The sequence below is a fragment of the Ziziphus jujuba genome, chromosome 4, assembly GCF_031755915.1.
Source record: "Ziziphus jujuba cultivar Dongzao chromosome 4, ASM3175591v1".
NCBI lineage: Eukaryota > Viridiplantae > Streptophyta > Magnoliopsida > Rosales > Rhamnaceae > Ziziphus > Ziziphus jujuba.
Genome location: NC_083382.1, coordinates 28,564,444 through 28,586,660, shown reverse-complemented (window position 1 = coordinate 28,586,660; position 22,217 = coordinate 28,564,444). Strand labels below are relative to the sequence as shown.

The 22,217-nt window shown below is 39.6% G+C and overlaps 1 long non-coding RNA gene and 1 pseudogene across 1 annotated transcript; both read left to right on the top strand.

Moving 5' to 3' along the window:
• Positions 1 to 6,400: 6,400 nt before the first annotated feature.
• On the top strand, positions 6,401 to 7,387 carry LOC132803460 (uncharacterized). The gene is made up of 2 exons (XR_009638726.1): positions 6,401 to 6,581; positions 6,738 to 7,387. It is a non-coding gene; the product is annotated as an uncharacterized LOC132803460 (long non-coding RNA).
• Positions 7,388 to 8,570: 1,183 nt separating this feature from the next.
• LOC132803458 (receptor-like protein kinase FERONIA) lies at positions 8,571 to 11,835 on the top strand (annotated as a pseudogene).
• Positions 11,836 to 22,217: the final 10,382 nt, after the last annotated feature.

Sequence of the window (22,217 nt, the reverse complement as noted above, 5' to 3'; positions counted from 1 at the left end):
TCCAGTGACGTGAAATTTCGAGGACGAAATTTTTGTAAGGGGGGAAGGCTGTAACACCCCGTCCCGAATCGCACCGGAATCCGTGCACGTTGACCGAGGTTGACCGTTGACCGTTGACTGAAGGGGTCAAAAGTTGACTTTTTGACTCGGTGAGAATTTTGAGTTGACTAGGGTACCGTGGCGAAGTGCATGATGCCCTGAGTTCGTAGACTAGTAGCACGTCGAAAACGGAGCTACGGTTTGAAAGTTATGGGCAAAACAAGTTGAAGTGTAAACTGTCTAAAAGGTGCCAGGAGTTGACTTTTTCTTGTGATGTAATTGTGAGTTGACTCTTGTATGGTTGTAAAGTACTCGTCGATACGAGTTCATAGACTAGCGGCACGCTTAAATCGGACATGTGGTTAAAAAGTTACGGACGTTTGAAGTTTACCGGATACCGTATTATTTTAATGTTTTTGGGTCGTGAACAGTGAAATGCCACGTGTCATCTTCTGAGTGGTCCACGTGGCATGAACAGTGTCATGCAGGGTTTTAATTTTGAAAAACTCTCGGGGAAGAGAGAGAAAGAGAGAGAAGAGAGAGAAAGAGAGAGAGGAGAGAGAAAGAGAGAGAGAGGACCCGCCGGCCGCCGGTCATTTTCACGTTTTTCCGGCCTAGTTACTGTACACGCGCCGGCCAGCCAGATTGCCCACCTCATTTCCGGCAAAACCTCCAAATTTCACGGCGAACGGCCGCCGGACGCGCCCGGATCGGACGTCCGAAGTTTGGCGGCGATTTTTCCCCCTCCACCGCCGGCCACCGCGAATCGGCACTATTCCGGCCATTTTCCGGCCACACGCGCCTGACAGCCTTGATCCTCTCCTCAAGTCCGGCCTACCCACCAAAAATCACGGCCATCGGACCACCGACGCGCCGGGATCGGAGCGTTTTCCGGCGAGGGGTCGAAAATCTTCAAACGGTGATTTCTCCGCCGTCCGACCTCCGTTTTGCTCACCGTCGGTCCCGTTGGATTGCTCTCCTCACGATCTACAAATCTGCAAAATTTCACAGCAAACGGCCACCGTCGGAAATTACTGTTCCGGCAACGGTTGCCGGTGACGTGGCGGCCCGCCGGAAATTACTGTTCCGGCGAGTACCCGAAAATTCCGGCCAGCTCCAGTCCACAGTGTTCGACCTCCTGAACCCAAATCCGACTTCCGTTTCCACCAATTCGCGACGGTTTGGGAGAATTGCGGAGCCGAAACCCGAAAAGCTTCCCGATAAAATTCCGACCCCGTCGGGTACGATCATCGGAAATTAAGACCGGATCTGTGATTAGCATCACTCGAGCTTCGATTCGGTATATGATTCGTAAATTTTAGTTATCGTTTGTGTTTTGACCCCCCGGGTACCGGGTATTATTTACCCGAATAAAATATTAATTTATTTGACTGTCTGTGAATTTTGTTCTAGGAGCACCGGTGAGTCGTAGAATTGATCCCGTAGTGGATCATGGGTTAATTGCGTGCTCCAGGTGAGTGACCCACCTTCAAATTAATTTTGGGGAATTTAATTGATGAATATATTATGTGTGAATTAAATATTTGGAATTTAATTTCTATGTGCCAAATATTTATTGAATTTATTGTAGAATTATTTATGAATTTATTGGATTTAAGAAAATGCGAATTCTACAATTTATGCCATGTGGAATTATTTTATGGTTTTGAGGATTTTGAAATTGGTGTGGTTTTAATGGTAAATTGGGCATGATTTGATTTTCAAATATTTCAAAGAAAATATTTGGTTATATTGGTGATTTCAATTTTTATAAAATATGCCCATGGAATATTATGAGATTTGATTATGATATTTCGAGAAATTATTTATGCTATTGGGAAAATGTGGATATTTGAATTGATGGATTTGGAAGTTGGTGGATTTGAAAATCATGGAATTTATGGTATGGATTGTAAGGAAATTGTGAAGAATTTCCCGGTTCAAGCGGATGGATTATGCCCGCTATGCTTATGAAAAATGTGAAATTTGTTTTATGATTTAAATTTATGGATTTTATGATTTTTAGATGCACCGTGCACGTACTGGTGTTCTGATTATGTGATATGGTATATGTGATATGGTTAGTGTGCACACGGTTGTGATTAGCGCGCAGGTGGGTGTGATTAGCGCGCAGGTGGGTGTGAGTAGCGCGCGGTTGATATTATGAGGGTGTCCTGTGGATGCCATCGGAGAGGGCGGCCACCCCCCTTTGGCCGGGACACCAGGTTAGCAGCGGCGCTGTGGGACGCCACGCGACCGTATGCCGGTTTCTCTCTATAACCTCCTGTCTGGCGGTACCTTGGGACGCTGGGTACTGTTGGCGCCACTGGTATATAGTGGGTGCATCAAATGATTTTCAGAACTGTGTTTTAAAAAAATAAAATGTTTGGAAACTGAATTGGAATTAAAAATATAATTGTTACCGCTTATGGTATTTAATTGATGTCTTGGTTTTCGGGGAATATGGATAAAGGGTTTTGTGAAATTGTTTTAAAAGGGGAACCTTTCCAACTGAGAGAATTGTAAGGGTTGTGAGAGAAAATATTATTTCCAAATAATTATTATTTATACTTATTACTGTGATATTATATGGTATAGTAGTAGGGTCGCTCACTGAGATGATTAGCATCTCACACTCTTAAATTCCGTTCCTCTAGGTTCCAGGTTGTCGGTGTTCATTCGGAGCGGACTTGATCTTCCTCGCTGTTTTACTTCGTGAAGTACCCTGTTCTTCTTTATTGCGGTTGTACTATTTCTTTCATTCTTGTTGTATTTATTTTGCACTGGATTACTGTATTTTGAAGTGCTGGAATTTGTGGAACCAATTTGTAGTTTGTGGGAGGAATAAGGGGATATTTTTGAAGTGTGTTTTCAGTGCAGGTAAATTTGTGGTAAGTAAATCCCTTAGGGGAGGTGCTGCCGGATTTTCCGTTGGAAGGTTCGGTGGTATTTCCCTGGGATCAGGGCTGTCTAGGGTTCCGGAGGAGGAATTCTGGACGGGTCCTGACAGTAGGTGCTCAGGACGCTGGGTATCGGAGGGCATCATCGATATATGGTGTGGTGCATCAAGTGTAAATTTTCAGATAAAGTTTCAAACCCCAAAAATGTTCAAAAGTTATTTATTATAATTTATTACATTTTATTTATATTTGGGGTATTTATTTATTTGTTGTTTATTAAATTATTTGATCCCTGAGTTTTCGGGAGGTACGAATATCGGGTTTTGTGAAAATGTTTTAAAAGTGGAACATTTCCAACGGAGTGAATAGTGAGGGTTTTGAGAGAAATTGTTACCTCAATTGTTTATTTAGTTATTTATTTAATTGTTCGGTATTGATTAATTAAATCCCTTTATTTGGTATACTATTAATATTAAAAGTGTACAGTAGATAGGGTCACTCACTGAGATGATTAGCATCTCACATTTTTAAATTCCGTTCTCCTAGGTCCAGGTTGGGAGACGTTGATCGTCCGAGGCTAGCCCGACGTCTCAGTTCGTTGCCGAAAGTCCAAGAAGTATTCCTTCCCTTTTTCCTCTCTATTTTGTATTACTTCTTATCTGTCTTTGTATAAATTCCACATTTATCTGTATAATACTCTGTATACTGTATTGGACGTGTAGTTATTATTTATGCACTGAGTTACTGTTATTCTTTGAAGTGTTGTAAATTTGTGGAATCAATTTGTAATAACGTGGGAGGAAGAAGGGGATGTTTATAGAAGTGTGTTTTCAGTGCAGGAAATTTTTGGTTAGTCCTACCCTTAGGGGAGGTGCTGCCGGATTTTCCGTTAGAAGATTCGGTGGTATTTCTCTGGGATCAGGACTTGTCTAGGGTTCCGGGAAGGAATTCTAGACGGGTCCTGACATTTCAGCACAGAGGTTACAAGGGAGTGTTGGAATATAATCTGCTTTGCTGACATGGAGACTAATGCAAATGTGGATAAATGAGGCTTCATAGGTGTATTTCACAGTGGCTCATATGCCACGTGTAATAGAACTAACTAGAAGAAAGAAAGTGTGAGTGCGTGAAAGTGTGAGAGAGAGAAAATACAGATTTATGCTTTATAACAAATTAGCAATCATTACATTTATGATGTAAGCCAAAAGTATTTTTGTTTTTACTGTTACATTGAGAAAATGAAATATACAAGCTGAGCTCACGTTCTTTCTCTCCTCTAACTTTTCTCCCAAGCTATCATCATCTTCATTACAAAAATACACCAGTAAATAGAAATTCTTCAAGCTCCATTAACATGGTGAAGGAGGAGGCCAGAAGAAAGTCAACCTCTCTGTTGCACTGCAAGCAAATCTAGAGGATTGGAGAACTAGCTGCTTGGATGCAATTCTGAACGGTGTCGAGATCTTCAAATTGAATGACACCACTGGCAATCTCGGGGGTCCCAATCCTGATCATTCATTTCCTGGCACACCACCCTCCCAACAACCAAGAAATGGTCGGCCAATAACTACCGCCGTCGTCTGTGGTGTAGATTCCGGCGTAGCTCTGATGTCCATGATCGGCTTGTTTGTTTGGTTGCCAAAAAGAAAATTCAAAATAATCAGGCCCTCTATAGATGGAAATAGTGGGTCCATTTCGTTATCTACTATCTGAGTGACATTTAATGTTTTAACGGATGTCTTCGTACTCATCAATTACCTGATTGTACTAGCAATCAGAGTATTACAAATACTCTTATATCGTATATGTATTATGTAGTAAAACAAGTCTTATCAGTTATCATGAGAAGAATTTTCAAGTCGAGAGAAAAAGCGACAATATTTTCATATATTGTTTTGATTCTTGTGAACGTAATCACCTGGCAACTCAATTTTACATTTATTTCAAGCTTGAGACACTTTTCTAATATATATAAAAAAGAGAGAGAAAACACAAATTTTTACAAGGGTCTCACATGATTTCGATACGTATATAAAAAATAATAAAATAAGTCCATCAGCATTATATCCCGAATTTTCTTTAAAATCAACTTAGGCTATGATTGATATATATATATATATATTTTATAAAACGTTGGCTATGTTTGATGTAGTTTCTGAGAAAGCCTTATTTGATATAGTTTTTTAAAATTACTTGTTCACAGTGTTTGAACAATTTTTTGAAAAATATGTAAGATAAAAAACTTGTAAATAAAGCCTATAAAAAATAGGCTTTTAGGAAACTCCTTTAGAAAGTAGAAGAATAAATAAAGCTACCTCAAACTGGATCTGAGTCAACCTGGTCAAGCACTCTGTATACTAAAACAACAAATTTAAAAATTAACTTGGAAAATAATGCTTCTCGTTGAATAATATTAAACATGATATCTTGATTCGATTGGGAATTTACGTTCATAAAAAAAAAAAAAAAAAAAGAAGTTAGTAGTGTCGTACGGAATTGTTCAACTTAATTTGGCTGTTTATCTTTTTGATATTTGATACTTAGATTCCCTGCGCTTCTTTTCTTGTTTTTTTTTTTTCTGGTGGTATTACTGTCGGGTCCTTTTTTCCCATCCAATAATTACAATCAAGCGGTGTCGTATTGCTTACAACTCCATCTTAAACCTTTTCGATTCGGTGCCCGCGTGATTAATGAATATTGGCTTCTACTTACTCCTCAAACACGAGGATGGAAATGTTCCCTTGAATATGGGTTATTTGTTACATTTTCTTTTTCTTTTCTTTTTTTGTTTTTTTTTTGTTTTGTGTGTGTGTGTTGAAAGAAGATAAAATTTCGTTAAACAAGGGAGCAAAAAGACAAGAAAATAAAATGGAAGAAAGCCACGAAGGACCTTCTTCCATCCGAACTACCAATTCCTAACGTTTTAATCATCATCGGACATTAGTAATCACTACCAGACTCGTTCATATTAATTTTTTAAAAATAAAAATCTATATATAAAAGTGAACTTATATATATAGCCTTTTTCTAATTGAATTTCTCATATTAATTACCTGTTTTATTCCCAACGGTTATTAGCTATTGTCCTCAATTAACCCCCTTTTATTTTCCTAGTTAAATTTGCTAGTGGAAAAGTCATACCCAATGTTAGATTATTATTATTATTTTTTTTGGAGAACATTTTTGTACCGATTTGTATGCACACACACAGCTAAATTTATTATTATTATTATTTAGCATATAATTCTGATAACGTTGTGTATAAATGAATTTTTCATTATTTTCTAAAACATGATCCCTTAGCTCTACTACTAGTTTTTATTTAAAAAGAAAAAAGAGAAAAGAACAAATTCGACTACTAGTCAAGTTTTCAAATTTGACTTATAGTTGAGTTTTTTTTTTTTTTTTTTTAGATAAAAACTAGTAGTTGAGCTATTGCCGGAACCCCCAAAAAAAAAAAAAAAAAAAAAAAAAGAGGGTTAGAAAAATACCTATCGAATTCACCTTTTCAAACAAGCCTATAACCAAAGTCTGTGCCATTATTAACAAACTTGTCGCTAATAAGTCAGATAATTTGATACCAGGGTTTACCTCAATTTATCCATTAACTTTTCATTATTTTGGACCCCTCATATTCATAAGGTAAGACATCTCATTGACTAGGAGGAGGATAACCTTTCGTACCAACATATATATGCACCCGAAGTTAAGGATGACCGTTCATATATTATCCTCCAGATTTTCTTGTTTTTCTTAGATTCATTCTAATTAAATTTATATATTATGACCCCGAAGCAGGAAAAAATTAAATTGAAGTTGTGTTGGAGACAGAGAGATTTACACACAGAAAACACCAGTTCTATCATGAGGAGAGGATTTGTGGTGGTCGCTTATGCGGCGATGACGATTTTACTTAGCACAAACATGTATGCTTCACCTGTTTTCAGGGTTAACTACTCAAACCCTTCATGCAATGCCACCAATGCTGAATGCAATCCAGGTGCAGGAGGAGAGGTACTTTTCATGGATTCCCAAGTGAGCATTCATAGGCTTCTCGCTGGAGACAAAAAATTTATTACTTTTCCAACTTCGGGTAAAGATCAAGTAATTTGTGATGCAACCATATATGCTGATTGTTTAAGGGCAAGTAATATTCAAAGCCCCCGTGCATGCAGAAAGTACGAACGTTGTAGAGCCTAGTACTGTATGGCAGGGAGCCAGGTACTTAATTTGCGTTATTTTTGTATCATGGATAATTATGTTATGTCTGTGAGAATATATATATATATATATATATTTTTTCTATGTTTTCTACGTTATGTGGCAATAAATTTGCATCTGATCACAAATAGAATCTTGCTGTGTGATTAAGATGTGAGGAAAATTTGTAGAAGAGAGTATTCCGATATATATTATACATAAAATATATATGTGTATATATATATATATATATAGTATTCCGATATATATTATACATAAAATATATGTGTATATATATATATATATATTTCATCTTCTTCATGGGTCTTCATCAGTGAGTGAATCCGAAGAACCAAAAAATCAAAAAAGCAAAAAGAAAGAAGGAAGAATGCATACATTCATGGTACCAATTCCAATTATTAATTATTGGATATACAATTTTATATCTTCCATCAGAGATTCAAAAACTCTCCAAAGAATTTCTGCAATTTGGATGGTTAATTTAATTTTCAAACAATATTGGAATGTCTGAGATCAAAATGGGTCTCTCGCACTTTTGATTAATCAACCTATGGCACATGCACCCTGGTTTCCTTCCAATTCATTCCTTGTTCTCGCTAAAGAAAACACAACCAGGTGGAGCCTGATAGTTTTCGCCTGATCACATGTGATTTATGAGGCACTTTCCGAATATCAGTTAGTTACCTTGAGATATTGCTATCTCACCGGGTATGCTGGGTATAATATTTACCTTTAACATACATAGATCAAGCTCACAGAAAAAGAGGGGGAAAAAAAAAAAAATGAAAGAATCTCGTTTTACATATAATTCCAAATTGAGTATAACGTTTAGTAATTTACTATTATTATTTTTTTTTTTGGATGAAATAGGGGAGCTAAAACCCCAGGCAACAAACAAAATTAAACAAGAACTTCCCAAGAGGAACGTCATCCAATAGTAATACTGAAAGCAACAAAGAACCAACGCCACTAGAAGCTTGGTCAATAAAATGAACACCTAAAAAATATTGTTTAATTGGTTAGTATAAAATTGATATATGATAATATGTAATTCATGTTTGCTCCCGTTTGATTTGATTTCATTTAAAGTTATCCTTATTAATCATAGAATTGAGTAAACAAATTGACCAAATCTAAAATTTTATATTTGAAAATCTAAATTGAAATAAACTGCTAAGATCCTAATCTTCTGTTTCATAAATAATTTTTCAGTATTTATTATTGATTATCTTTTATTTAACAAAAAAATAGAATAACAAATAGAGAAAAGAAAAAAAAACTTATCAGATAAAAATAACAATTTTTTACATATATAGTTAAGGTGATAGTTACATATATAATTAAGGTGTGATTATTATTAGCAAAAAAGACTAAAGATTCTCAGCGAGTTCAATCACACATGGTGTCTACAATTTTCTTTCTCATAACAGAGTGCTCATCTATCAACTTGGATCTGTATGCGCTAGAGACCATGTATAAATGACACGTTGACCGCCCAAATAGAAATTTCATGCATGTGAGAAGACAGTGTAACGTGGAAATTACGATTTCAGAGCAACTTGTCTATGTGGGGTCTTGACCGGAACACACCAATCCAAAGACTTAGAATCGTTGCCACCTTTTGACGTTCACCAATATTCTCATTCCCAATACAAGCCATAGTGAATAGTCAGTGAATAGTAAATCAATTGGATGATACAATTTATTTTATCCAATAAAAAAATTTCAAAAGACATTTCAAAAGACAATTAAATTTTAAGTTAAACATGAGACAAGTATACATACAGAAACCACAAGAAAAAACAAGTTTATTCCTATATTATACGACCTAAAGCTGATAAGCACACCTTCATGTTTCAACCATGCATTCCTTAGCCATCTGCCTCCTCTTTTTTCATCTTCTCTTTTCCACCATTGCCATTGAAACCCAGCAACCTTGTAAATCTACCGAATGTTATCTACTGAATTGTGGCTCATCCTCCAACTTAAAATCATCAGACAACCGGTACTGGGAAGGTGATAATCATTCAAGCTTTTCTGATCAGCCAAAAATATTGGAAGCAGGATCATCATCAGCATCTAATGCCTCAGAAAAAGATCCTTTTGTTCCCCAAGTCCCTTTCATGACCGCTCGTATCTTTCTCTCCAAATTCACCTATTCTTTCCCTGTGACGTCCGGCCAAAAGTTTATCCGCCTTTACTTCTACCCAGCTACATACTCCGGCCATGCCAAATCTCAGTTTTTCTTCTCTATCACAGCCAATGGTTTCACCCTCACAAAAAATTTCAGCGCTTATCTAACTGCTTCAGCTATGAATTCACCTAATCCCACTTTAGAAAAAGAGTTCATCGTCAACATGCCCAAAAACGAAAGGCTACTCAACATAACCTTTAACCCATCTCCAAGCTCTTATGCCTTCATTAACGGCATCGAAGTGGTTTCCATGCCGGAAAATCTCTACTTGGGCCCTATTGATAAGCCTATAGTTTTCGTAAATAACATGGAAACTTCGATCCAACTCGATATGGGAACTGCACTTGAGACTGTTTACAGGGTGAGCGTCGGAGGCGGCCAGATGATCTCTGGTGTAAATGATACAGCTGGAATGTTTCGTACATAGCTTCAGGACTTATTGTATATATTTAGTTCTTCCACAATACCCTACCTGCCTAATGTCAAAATTCAGTACACCAACAAAACGCCGGCCTACACAGCACCAGAGGAAGTTTACACCACATCTCGTACAATGAATCCAGATCCTCATGTTAGCTTGAAGCAGAATCTGACATGGCGTTTCCCAGTTGAAGTTGGCTTTCTTTACCTTGTAAGACTTCATTTTTGTGAAACTCAACTGGAGGTGACGGAATCGAACCAAAGGGTATTTTTCATCTTCCTCAACGAAATGATTGCCGAGGAAGAAATGGATGTTATTTTTCTCAGCGGTGGTTCCAAAATTCCTCTTTACAGAGACTACCTCGTCTCGGTCCAAGATCAAACACATGGTAGGCTGGCCAATCTAACACTCCAATTGCACCCTAACATGAAAAACAAACCAAAGTACGCCAACGCAATTTTGAACGGCGTGGAAATATTCAAGTTGAACAAATCCGATGGTAGTCTAGCTGGGCCAAATCCTGAAGCACCAGTAGTTAACACAAATCCAAAACCATGGTTACCAGAGAAGAAAAAAAAATAAAGGGTCATGGCCGATTAAAGCTGTTATCACGGCTGGAGCGGTGGTTACTACTTTCCTACTCGCTCTTTCAGTGATATGGTTCCTCGTCAAACTAAGAAGAAAACAGACGGTCCCACTAACAATTTCGACGGTAACCTCACTTCCATCCGATATTTGTCGTCGCTTTTCTCTAGCCGAGATCAGAGCGGCTACTAACAACTTTGATCATCAACGTATCATTGGACTTGGAGGATTTGGTAACGTGTATAAAGGATACATTGATGATCAGACTACCAAAGTAGCAATAAAACGGCTAAAATCGATGTCGAAACAAGGGGCCCAGGAGTTCAGGACCGAGATTGAGATGCTCTCAAAGCTACGACATGTTAATCTCGTGTCTTTGATTGGTTACTGCGACGATGAAAGTGAGATGATACTTGTTTACGAGTACATGGCCCGCGGGACCCTCCGTGATCACCTGTACCAAACTGAGAACCCTTCCCTTCCATGGAAGCAACGCCTCCAGATTTGTATTGGTTCAGCCCGAGGGTTGCATTACCTTCACACGGGTGCGAAGCACATGATCATTCACCGTGACGTGAAATCAACCAATTTACTCCTAGACGAGAAATGGACGGCCAAGGTTTCGGATTTCGGGTTGTGCAGGACGGGTCCCACAGATTCGTTAAACAGCCACGTCTCCACCGGCGTGAAGGGTAGTTTTGGTTACTTGGATCCGGAGTATTGTCGGAGGCAGCAGTTGACTGAGAAATCCGACGTGTACTCGTTTGGAGTGGTGCTATTGGAAGTGCTCTGTAGCAGGCCTGCATTGGGCCGAAGCCTACCCAAGGAGCAAGTGGGCTTAGCAAATTGGGCCCTAACATGCTATCAAAATGGGGCCGTTGATCAGATCGTGGACCCAAAACTGATGGAGCAGATTGCACCGGTTTGTTTGAAAAAATTTGTAGGGATTGCGGTGAGTTGCGTGGATAATGAAGGAATCAAACGGCCTTCAATGGAGGATGTGGTTGGGGGTCTCGAGTTTGCGCTGCAGCTACAAGAGACTGCTGAGAAGTGCATCAATGCTGAAGATGAGCAGGTGCAGGCGAGCCCATATGAGGAACGTGTGAGCGAGTTGTTCGGTGATTCAAGCAAAAGCAAGTCGGATCAAGGGTGGAGTATTGGGACTTCAACAGATACTAGTAATGTTGATGGCGGGAGTTCGATGAGTGCAGGTAATTTGATGTCTGGGTCTGAGTCCGTGTTCTCTGTCGTCGAGACCCAGGAAGGACGGTGAGTAACTATATATATATATATATATACATAGCTATTTCAAAAGTTGAGTTGTGCTGTTCCTGTTCCTGTTTCTATTCCTTTTCCTTATGTCAGGTTAATGTTTTGATCTATGAAATTAATTGGAAAATTGTGAAAATGTTCTTTATTTCAAATTCCAAGATATCTATATGCATATTAATTTAATTTAGTATGTTGTGTTTCTGAAACAAATAAATACTTGGGTCCATTGAACATTTGTAACGTGCCTAATTGTTACTAAAGGCCCATATTCTAGAAAATGGGTAAAAAGATCTAATTTTAGAATTGCATCACCTGTATGTGGTATAGATTGTATGCATATATATATATATATATGCACATATAGTTTTATCATGGAAAGTATTAAGTTTACTCTGTAAAATGAAAATTAAATGTCAAACATTATTTTAAAAAGATTAATTTTGTTCCAAATTAAATGTATACTTTTTTATAATACATGTCAACATAATGGATTTATATATTTTCAACATAAAATTGATTTTTCTAAAATAATATTTTTTGTTATGTTTTTACTTTATAAAGTGAATTTGATCTTCTCTAAAATAAAATCATATATATATATATATATATTTAATAACACAAAAAAATAATTATATATATGTATATTTTCTGTTGGAAACCTAGATTATGTATATACTTTTAGTTAATGTGTAGATCTATTTTAATAGAGTAAGAATTATTTTTTATTTTTTATTTTTTTATTTTTAAGAATATTTATGGTTGGGACTTGGAAGTCAATTGTTAGTGTATGGAAGTGTCCATTTGAACCCGTATATGGCGGAGATCAATATTAATCTCCTCCCCTGCTTACACAATTCCCTTTTGTAGTTCAATTCACATTCGACATGCTCGTAAATTTTTATGAATGACATTACAAAGTTATGTTTGGTCATCATTAAAATAACTTGCCAATCCTAGCGTGCTACGTCACTCGATCTTATCTTTGGTTATTCATTTTGAATCTATATATGAATTTGAAAAGTCGCTATATATGAATTTTGATTTGTAATTGTTCACATATACTGTCATTAGATATCTAAAAAGGGTTAATTAATTGAGGAATATTGCAAATGTTCTATATATGAATGGAAATTTGATCATATATATTTAAACATTATATGCCTTCAACTTATTAAAATTCTACAAAGCTCTTAGTTTATATCAAAAGTAAAAACAAATTAAAAATCTATCAAGCCTGATGAGAGGACTGAAGTATCATAACCACTACCAGAAAAAAAAAAAAAAAAACTATATACACACATATAAATATATATATATATATATATATCTACGATGAATTTTTAGAGCTAAAACCAGTTTCGGCTTTAACTATCGGGATGGTAGTTCTTGTGATTAAAAATATTTAGCCATAAATTGTAACCGCTTAAAAGAGATTTTTAATGACATTTCTTGTAGGGGAGTGCTCCTTTCCTTATAACCAGAGCTTACGGGGTTAGTGATGCTTTTTAAAAAACTAGAGCAAAACTGAAAAGAGAAAATGAATTTTTCTTATTAAATAATAGTTATTAGGTTAAATAATTAAAAGAAAACATAAAATTAAAAAGAAGTGAGATTATTGTTGTTAACATTATTTAAGGGAAAAAAGTGTCAGGACCCGTCCAGAATTCCTTCCCCGGAACCCTAGACAGCCCTGATCCCAGGGAAACCCTACCGAACCTTCCAACGGAAAATCCGGCAGAGCCTCCCCTAAGGGATTTACTTACCACAAAATTCCCTGCACTGAAAACACACTTCTAAAATTATCCCCTTATTCCTCCCACAGTACTACAAATCGATTCCACAAATTGCAGCACTTAAAAAAATAAATACAGTAATCCAGTGCAAAATAAATACAACAAGAGTGAAAGAAATATTACAACTGCAATAAAAGAATAACAGGGTACTGCCGAACTAAAACAGCAAGGAAGATCAAGTCCGCTCCGAGTGAACACCGACAACCTGGTACCTAGAGGAACGGAATTTAAGAGTGTGAGATGCTAATCATCTCAGTGAGCGACCCTACTACTATACCATATAATATCACAGTAATAAGTATAAATAATAATTATTTGGAAATAATATTTTCTCTCAAAACCCTTACATTTCTCTCCGTTGGAAAGGTTCCCCTTTTAAAACAATTTCACAAAACCCTTTATCCATATTCCCCGAAAACCAAGACATCAATTAAATACCAGAAGCGGTAACAATTATATTTTTAATTCCAATTCAGTTTCCAAACATTTTATTTTTAAAACACAGTTCTGAAAATCATTTGATGCACCTACTATATACCAGTGGCGCCAACAGTACCCAGCGTCCCAAGGTACCGCCAGACAGGAGGTTATAGAAAGAAACCGGCATACGGTCGCGTGGCGTCCCACAGCGCCGCTGCTAACCTGGTGTCCCGGCCAAAGGGGGGTGGCCGCCCTCTCCGATGGCATCCACAGGACACCCTCATAATATCAACCGCGCGCTACTCACACCCACCTGCGCGCTAATCACAACCGTGTGCACACTAACCATATCACATATACCATATCACATAATCAGAACACCAGTACGTGCACGGTGCATCTAAAAATTATAAAATCCATAAATTTAAATCATAAAACAAATTTCACATTTTTCATAAGCATAGCGGGCATAATCCATCCGCTTGAACCGGGAAATTCTCCACAATTTCCTTATAATTAATACCATAAATCCCATGATTTTCAAATCCACCAACTCCCAAATCCATCAATTCAAATATCCACATTTTTTCCAAGCATAAATAATTTCTCGAAATATCATAATCAAATCCCATAATATTTTATGGGCATATTTCATAAAAATTGAAATCACCAACATAACCAAATATTTTCCTTGGAATATTTGAAAATCGAATCGTGCCCAATTTACCATTAAAACCACACCAATTTCAAAATCCTCAAAATCATAAAATAATTCCACACGGCATAAATTTGTAGAATTCGCATTTTCTTAAATCCAATAAATTCATAAATAATTCTACAATAAATCCAATAAATATTTGGCACATAGAAATTAAATTCCAAATATTTAATTCACACATAATATATTCATCAATTAAATTCCTCAAAATTAATTTGAAGGTGGGTCACTCACCTGGAGCACGCAATTAACCCATGATCCACTACGGGATCAATTCTACGACTCACCGGTGCTCCTAGAACAAAATTCACAGACAGTCAAATAAATTAATATTTTATTCGGGTAAATAATACCCGGTACCCGGAGGGTCAAAATACAAACGATAACTAAAATTTACGAATTATATACCGAATCGAAGCTCGAGTTATGCTAATCACAGATCCGGTCTTAATTTCCGATGATCGTACCCGACGGGGTCGGAATTTTATCGGGAAGCTTTTCGGGTTTCGGCTCCGCAATTCTCCCAAACCGTCGCGAATTGGTGGAAACGGAAGTCGGATTTGGGTTCAGGAGGTCGAACACTGCGGACTGGAGCTGGCCGGAATTTTCGGGGTACTCGCCGGAACAGTACTTTCCGGCGGGCCGCCACGTCACCGGCAACCGTCGCCGGAACAGTATTTTTCGGCGGTGGCCGTTTATTGTGAAATTTTGCAGATTTGTAGATCGTGAGGAGAGCAATCCAACGGGACCGACGGTGAGCAAAACGGAGGTCGGACGGTGGAGAAATCACCGTTTGAAGATTTTCGACCCCTCGCCGGAAAACGCTCCGATCCCGGCGCGTCGGTGGTCCGATGGCCGTGATTTTTGGTGGGTAGGCCGGACTTGAGGAGAGGATCAAGGCTGTCAGGCGCGTGTGGCCGGAAAATGGCCGGAACAGTGCCGATTCGCGGTGGCCGGCGGTGGAGGGGAAAAATCGCCGCCAAACTTCGGACGTCCGATCCGGGCGCGTCCGGCGGCCGTTCGCCGTGAAATTTGGAGGTTTTGCCGGAAATGAGGTGGGCAATCTGGCTGGCCGGCGCGTGTACAGTAACTAGGCCGGAAAAACATGAAAATGACCGGCGGCCGGCGGGTCCTCTCTCTCTCTTTCTCTCTCCTCTCTCTCTTTCTCTCTCTTCTCTCTCTTTCTCTCTCTTCCCCGAGAGTTTTTCAAAATTAAAACCCTGCATGACACTGTTCATGCCACGTGGACCACTCAGAAGCTGACACGTGGCATTTCACTGTTCACGACCCAAAAACATTAAAATAATACGGTATCCGGTAAACTTCAAACGTCCATAACTTTTTAACCACATGTCCGATTTAAGCGTGCCGCTAGTCTATGAACTCGTATCGACGAGTACTTTACAACCATACAAGAGTCAACTCACAATTACATCACAAGAAAAAGTCAACTCCCGGCACCTTTTAGACAGTTTACACTTCAACTTGTTTTACCCATAACTTTCAAACCGTAGCTCCGTTTTCGACGTGCTACCAGTCTACGAACTCGTGGCATCGTGCACTTCGCCATGGTACCCTAGTCAACTCAAAATTCTCACCGAGTCAAAAAGTCAACTTTTGACCCCCTTCGGTCAACGGTCAACGGTCAACCTCGGTCAACGTGCACGGATTCCGGTGCGATTCGGGACGGGGTGTTACAGCCTTTCCCCCTTACAAAAATTTCGTCCTCGAAATTTCCGCACGTCACTGGAACAAACAAGGGTTCTGATCATGCACCTGCGCTTCGGGCTCCCATGTCGCTTCCTCGACTAAGTAGTTCCTTACCAACCAATCCATGCCCAACACTACTTCAAGTCCGGATAGATCCAACAGGATCAGGTCTGCTTCCATCACTTGATCTGTGAAATCGTCGGGCGTAGTCCTGGCTCCCTGCTGCGTCATAGCAAACACCCGGCCTTGACTTGTCTGTTGGGGTCTCCTTCCTCTACCTCGACTCGATCCTGCAGACGGCTGGACTGATCCCGAAGAAACTCCTACTGGCTGACTCCCCTGGGAACTCTGTCCTGGAAATATCCCCGTACGCTGTGTCCGTCGACCTACTTCTAGCACACTGCTGCTACCATAAGGGCAATCCCTCCTTATGTGACCTGGCTGCCCACACCGAAAGCAGAACCCATCCATCTGACTTTGCCCAGAATGATTCCCCCTACAAAGTGGACAAATCCGCGGAGAACTAATGCGTGACTGCTGATACAAGCTTGCATCCACACTGATCGAATGGCGAGCTGGCTGGGGCATGCGATAACTATCTCTCCTCTGGAATCTGCCTCGTGGGCTTAACCCATCACTGTCTGAGCCTGAGCTATGGCCTTTCTGAGCTGCCCCCTGTCGAGGTACTCCGCTATACGAACCTTCGAAAGATCTGCGCCTTGAGGGTCTGTGTATCTCCTCCTGTCTCTCTAGCTCGAGCGCTGCATCCCTGGCGGACTGATAGGTGGGATGTACTGATCCAGAAAGGGTGTAGCTGATGCTCTCTTTCAATCCGTCTATGAACCTCACCTTCTTCGTGTGATCGTCGGGAATTAGGTGCATGTAGAATTCTGATAGTTCTCGGAATCTCCTCTCGTACTCTGTCACTGTCATGTTCCCCTGTCGTAGTTCTTCGAACTCTCTCCTTCTTGCTTCACGGTAGGCAGGAGGACAAAACTCAGTAGAGAAGGCCATCTTGAACTGATCCCACGTATGCCTTGCACGAACAACTGGGCTAACTTCTCGGGTGAAAAACGTTCTCGCACCGGTAGGAAGTGTGCCGACTTGGTGAGACGATCAATGATTACCCAAATGCCGTCGTACCTTCTAGGTGTGGAAGGAAGCTTGAATACGAAGTCCATGTTGAGTTCTTCCCACTTCCACACGGGAATCGGTAAAGGTTGGAGTAATCCCGAAGGCTTCTGTCTTTCTGCTTTCACTTGTTGACAAAGCAAACACTTTGATACGAAGTCTGCCACTTCTCTCTTCATACCAATCCACCAATAATGTCATCTTGGTCATAATCGAACGCTAACCATAAAGTGCTTCTGAAGCATGCATCCTTAAACCAACAACCAACTCTCGTAACTCGATCAGCAATTCAAAAGGTAAGATTAGAACTTAAGTCTAATTTCCTCAAATACTGGTATCACCAAGTTAAGGTTGAGATTAATTCACTTGTCCTTGATTACCCTCCTAGTACTTACAATTATAAAACCCTTGCTCCTCATTGATTAACCAATAGTCTTAACCTCGACAAACATCAATCTTTCTTTTAACTAAATCAAGGTCATGAATAAAATTTCTCAACATCCAAATACCATTCTTGAAAACCCTAAGTTTCCCCCATTTCAAATAAATTCCATGAATCCACACCTTAAGCAATAAGAAATTTAAATCTTAATTCTAGCATCACCACCAATACTATGAACAAATCACTAGATCCTTAACCCATAAAAGTATTCCACACTTCTTAAATTCTAACTCCGTCCCAAAAATCATACTCCTTATCATTGCAAATTATCACCAACAATATCAACCACCTTGAATCGATGAAGCACCATCAATACGAACCTTAAATCTCCAAGGAAATAAGATATCAAGATCTTAGCTTCTAGAATGAAAAATAACCATGCTTAAACATCCAACCATGCCTAAGGAATCATCCTCATCTCATTAACCTCATCAACCACCAAGTAGAACTTTAGTCGCTATCCGGATCTTGCTTGATTCTCTAAACGCTGTCGTACCTTCTCTTTGTGAATGATAGTTTAAGCACGAAATCCATATTTAGATCTCCCTACTTTTACTTATCGATGACCTAAGTACCTTTATTCGGATCTTGCAACTTCCTTTATCGTGCCAAACCACCATGTCATCCAGTGAGCATTCCATACGTCTTGGTACCCTTGGGGTGTATCGCATACATTGAATCACGTGCTTCCTTTAGGATCTCCTTTTTGAACTCAACGATACCCTGCTTTGGATTCTTAATTGGCGATACTTAACCTTAAGTCGCTTTTGGAAAAACCATAACATAAAACAAATAATAAAATATATTTTTCAAATATACCTAACTTGCATAGGCAATTGTTAAAACTCCACATTGAAATTCATATCTTAAAATCCATAGCATAAAATAAAATATGCACGCTTGTAATGGAGGTACGTACGACACCTTCTACATGTTACGTAATCCACGATTCCAACTGTCGCCGACACTCTGCTACCAATACAAACCAGGGTGGTTGCCTATATTGGCCGTCCAATTCCCCGGGCTCGTAGGCAACATGATCATGGGGCTAGCTCTACATGGACCACATTGGTTCGCCGCCTCCATATGGTGCAGTATAATATCAAACAACATACATAAAAATACATGTATGAACACAAACCAAAAATACTTGAATAAAACACCTTTAATTTCAAATACCACTTTGAAAAGCATTTAAATTTTGATAATCGATCGGGAAAATATCTTGACGCCTTGAAATCGATCAACACACATCCTTAGGCAATCATCATTCTTCTCCATGAACGAAACGGATACCATTCACGATGATAAGCTTGACCTTCAAAAAGAAAAGGCATCCTCGACCATCAACTAGGCCATAGGAATTTCCCGTTAGGCTAGATGATCCTAATTGACACCCTCGAAGATTAGAGTTATTCAAACTCGGGCAACGAATTTACTTCGAGACAAACAGAAAGAACGCTATCACACGGGTAAAACGAGAGATTAGACACGGATAGGATGCACAACAATGCACAGTCCCTTAGGAATACTAGAACCTAGAGCTCTGATACCAACTGTCAGGACCCGTCCAGAATTCCTTCCCCGGAACCCTAGACAGCCCTGATCCCAGGGAAACCCTACCGAACCTTCCAACGGAAAATCCGGCAGAGCCTCCCCTAAGGGATTTACTTACCACAAAATTCCCTGCACTGAAAACACACTTCTAAAATTATCCCCTTATTCCTCCCACAGTACTACAAATCGATTCCACAAATTGCAGCACTTAAAAAAATAAATACAGTAATCCAGTGCAAAATAAATACAACAAGAGTGAAAGAAATATTACAACTGCAATAAAAGAATAACAGGGTACTGCCGAACTAAAACAGCAAGGAAGATCAAGTCCGCTCCGAGTGAACACCGACAACCTGGTACCTAGAGGAACGGAATTTAAGAGTGTGAGATGCTAATCATCTCAGTGAGCGACCCTACTACTATACCATATAATATCACAGTAATAAGTATAAATAATAATTATTTGGAAATAATATTTTCTCTCAAAACCCTTACATTTCTCTCCGTTGGAAAGGTTCCCCTTTTAAAACAATTTCACAAAACCCTTTATCCATATTCCCCGAAAACCAAGACATCAATTAAATACCAGAAGCGGTAACAATTATATTTTTAATTCCAATTCAGTTTCCAAACATTTTATTTTTAAAACACAGTTCTGAAAATCATTTGATGCACCTACTATATACCAGTGGCGCCAACAGTACCCAGCGTCCCAAGGTACCGCCAGACAGGAGGTTATAGAAAGAAACCGGCATACGGTCGCGTGGCGTCCCACAGCGCCGCTGCTAACCTGGTGTCCCGGCCAAAGGGGGGTGGCCGCCCTCTCCGATGGCATCCACAGGACACCCTCATAATATCAACCGCGCGCTACTCACACCCACCTGCGCGCTAATCACAACCGTGTGCACACTAACCATATCACATATACCATATCACATAATCAGAACACCAGTACGTGCACGGTGCATCTAAAAATTATAAAATCCATAAATTTAAATCATAAAACAAATTTCACATTTTTCATAAGCATAGCGGGCATAATCCATCCGCTTGAACCGGGAAATTCTCCACAATTTCCTTATAATTAATACCATAAATCCCATGATTTTCAAATCCACCAACTCCCAAATCCATCAATTCAAATATCCACATTTTTTCCAAGCATAAATAATTTCTCGAAATATCATAATCAAATCCCATAATATTTTATGGGCATATTTCATAAAAATTGAAATCACCAACATAACCAAATATTTTCCTTGGAATATTTGAAAATCGAATCGTGCCCAATTTACCATTAAAACCACACCAATTTCAAAATCCTCAAAATCATAAAATAATTCCACACGGCATAAATTTGTAGAATTCGCATTTTCTTAAATCCAATAAATTCATAAATAATTCTACAATAAATCCAATAAATATTTGGCACATAGAAATTAAATTCCAAATATTTAATTCACACATAATATATTCATCAATTAAATTCCTCAAAATTAATTTGAAGGTGGGTCACTCACCTGGAGCACGCAATTAACCCATGATCCACTACGGGATCAATTCTACGACTCACCGGTGCTCCTAGAACAAAATTCACAGACAGTCAAATAAATTAATATTTTATTCGGGTAAATAATACCCGGTACCCGGAGGGTCAAAATACAAACGATAACTAAAATTTACGAATTATATACCGAATCGAAGCTCGAGTTATGCTAATCACAGATCCGGTCTTAATTTCCGATGATCGTACCCGACGAGGTCGGAATTTTATCGGGAAGCTTTTCGGGTTTCGGCTCCGCAATTCTCCCAAACCGTCGCGAATTGGTGGAAACGGAAGTCGGATTTGGGTTCAGGAGGTCGAACACTGCGGACTGGAGCTGGCCGGAATTTTCGGGGTACTCGCCGGAACAGTACTTTCCGGCGGGCCGCCACGTCACCGGCAACCGTCGCCGGAACAGTATTTTTCGGCGGTGGCCGTTTATTGTGAAATTTTGCAGATTTGTAGATCGTGAGGAGAGCAATCCAACGGGACCGACGGTGAGCAAAACGGAGGTCGGACGGCGGAGAAATCACCATTTGAAGATTTTCGACCCCTCGCCGGAAAACGCTCCGATCCCGGCGCGTCGGTGGTCCGATGGCCGTGATTTTTGGTGGGTAGGCCGGACTTGAGGAGAGGATCAAGGCTGTCAGGCGCGTGTGGCCGGAAAATGGCCGGAACAGTGCCGATTCGCGGTGGTCGGCGGTGGAGGGGAAAAATCGCCGCCAAACTTCGGACGTCCGATCCGGGCGCGTCCGGCGGCCGTTCGCCGTGAAATTTGGAGGTTTTGCCGGAAATGAGGTGGGCAATCTGGCTGGCCGGCGCGTGTACAGTAACTAGGCCGGAAAAACATGAAAATGACCGGCGGCCGGCGGGTCCTCTCTCTCTCTTTCTCTCTCCTCTCTCTCTTTCTCTCTCTTCTCTCTCTTTCTCTCTCTTCCCCGAGAGTTTTTCAAAATTAAAACCCTGCATGACACTGTTCATGCCACGTGGACCACTCAGAAGCTGACACGTGGCATTTCACTGTTCACGACCCAAAAACATTAAAATAATACGGTATCCGGTAAACTTCAAACGTCCATAACTTTTTAACCACATGTCCGATTTAAGCGTGCCGCTAGTCTATGAACTCGTATCGATGAGTACTTTACAACCATACAAGAGTCAACTCACAATTACATCACAAGAAAAAGTCAACTCCCGGCACCTTTTAGACAGTTTACACTTCAACTTGTTTTACCCATAACTTTCAAACCGTAGCTCCGTTTTCGACG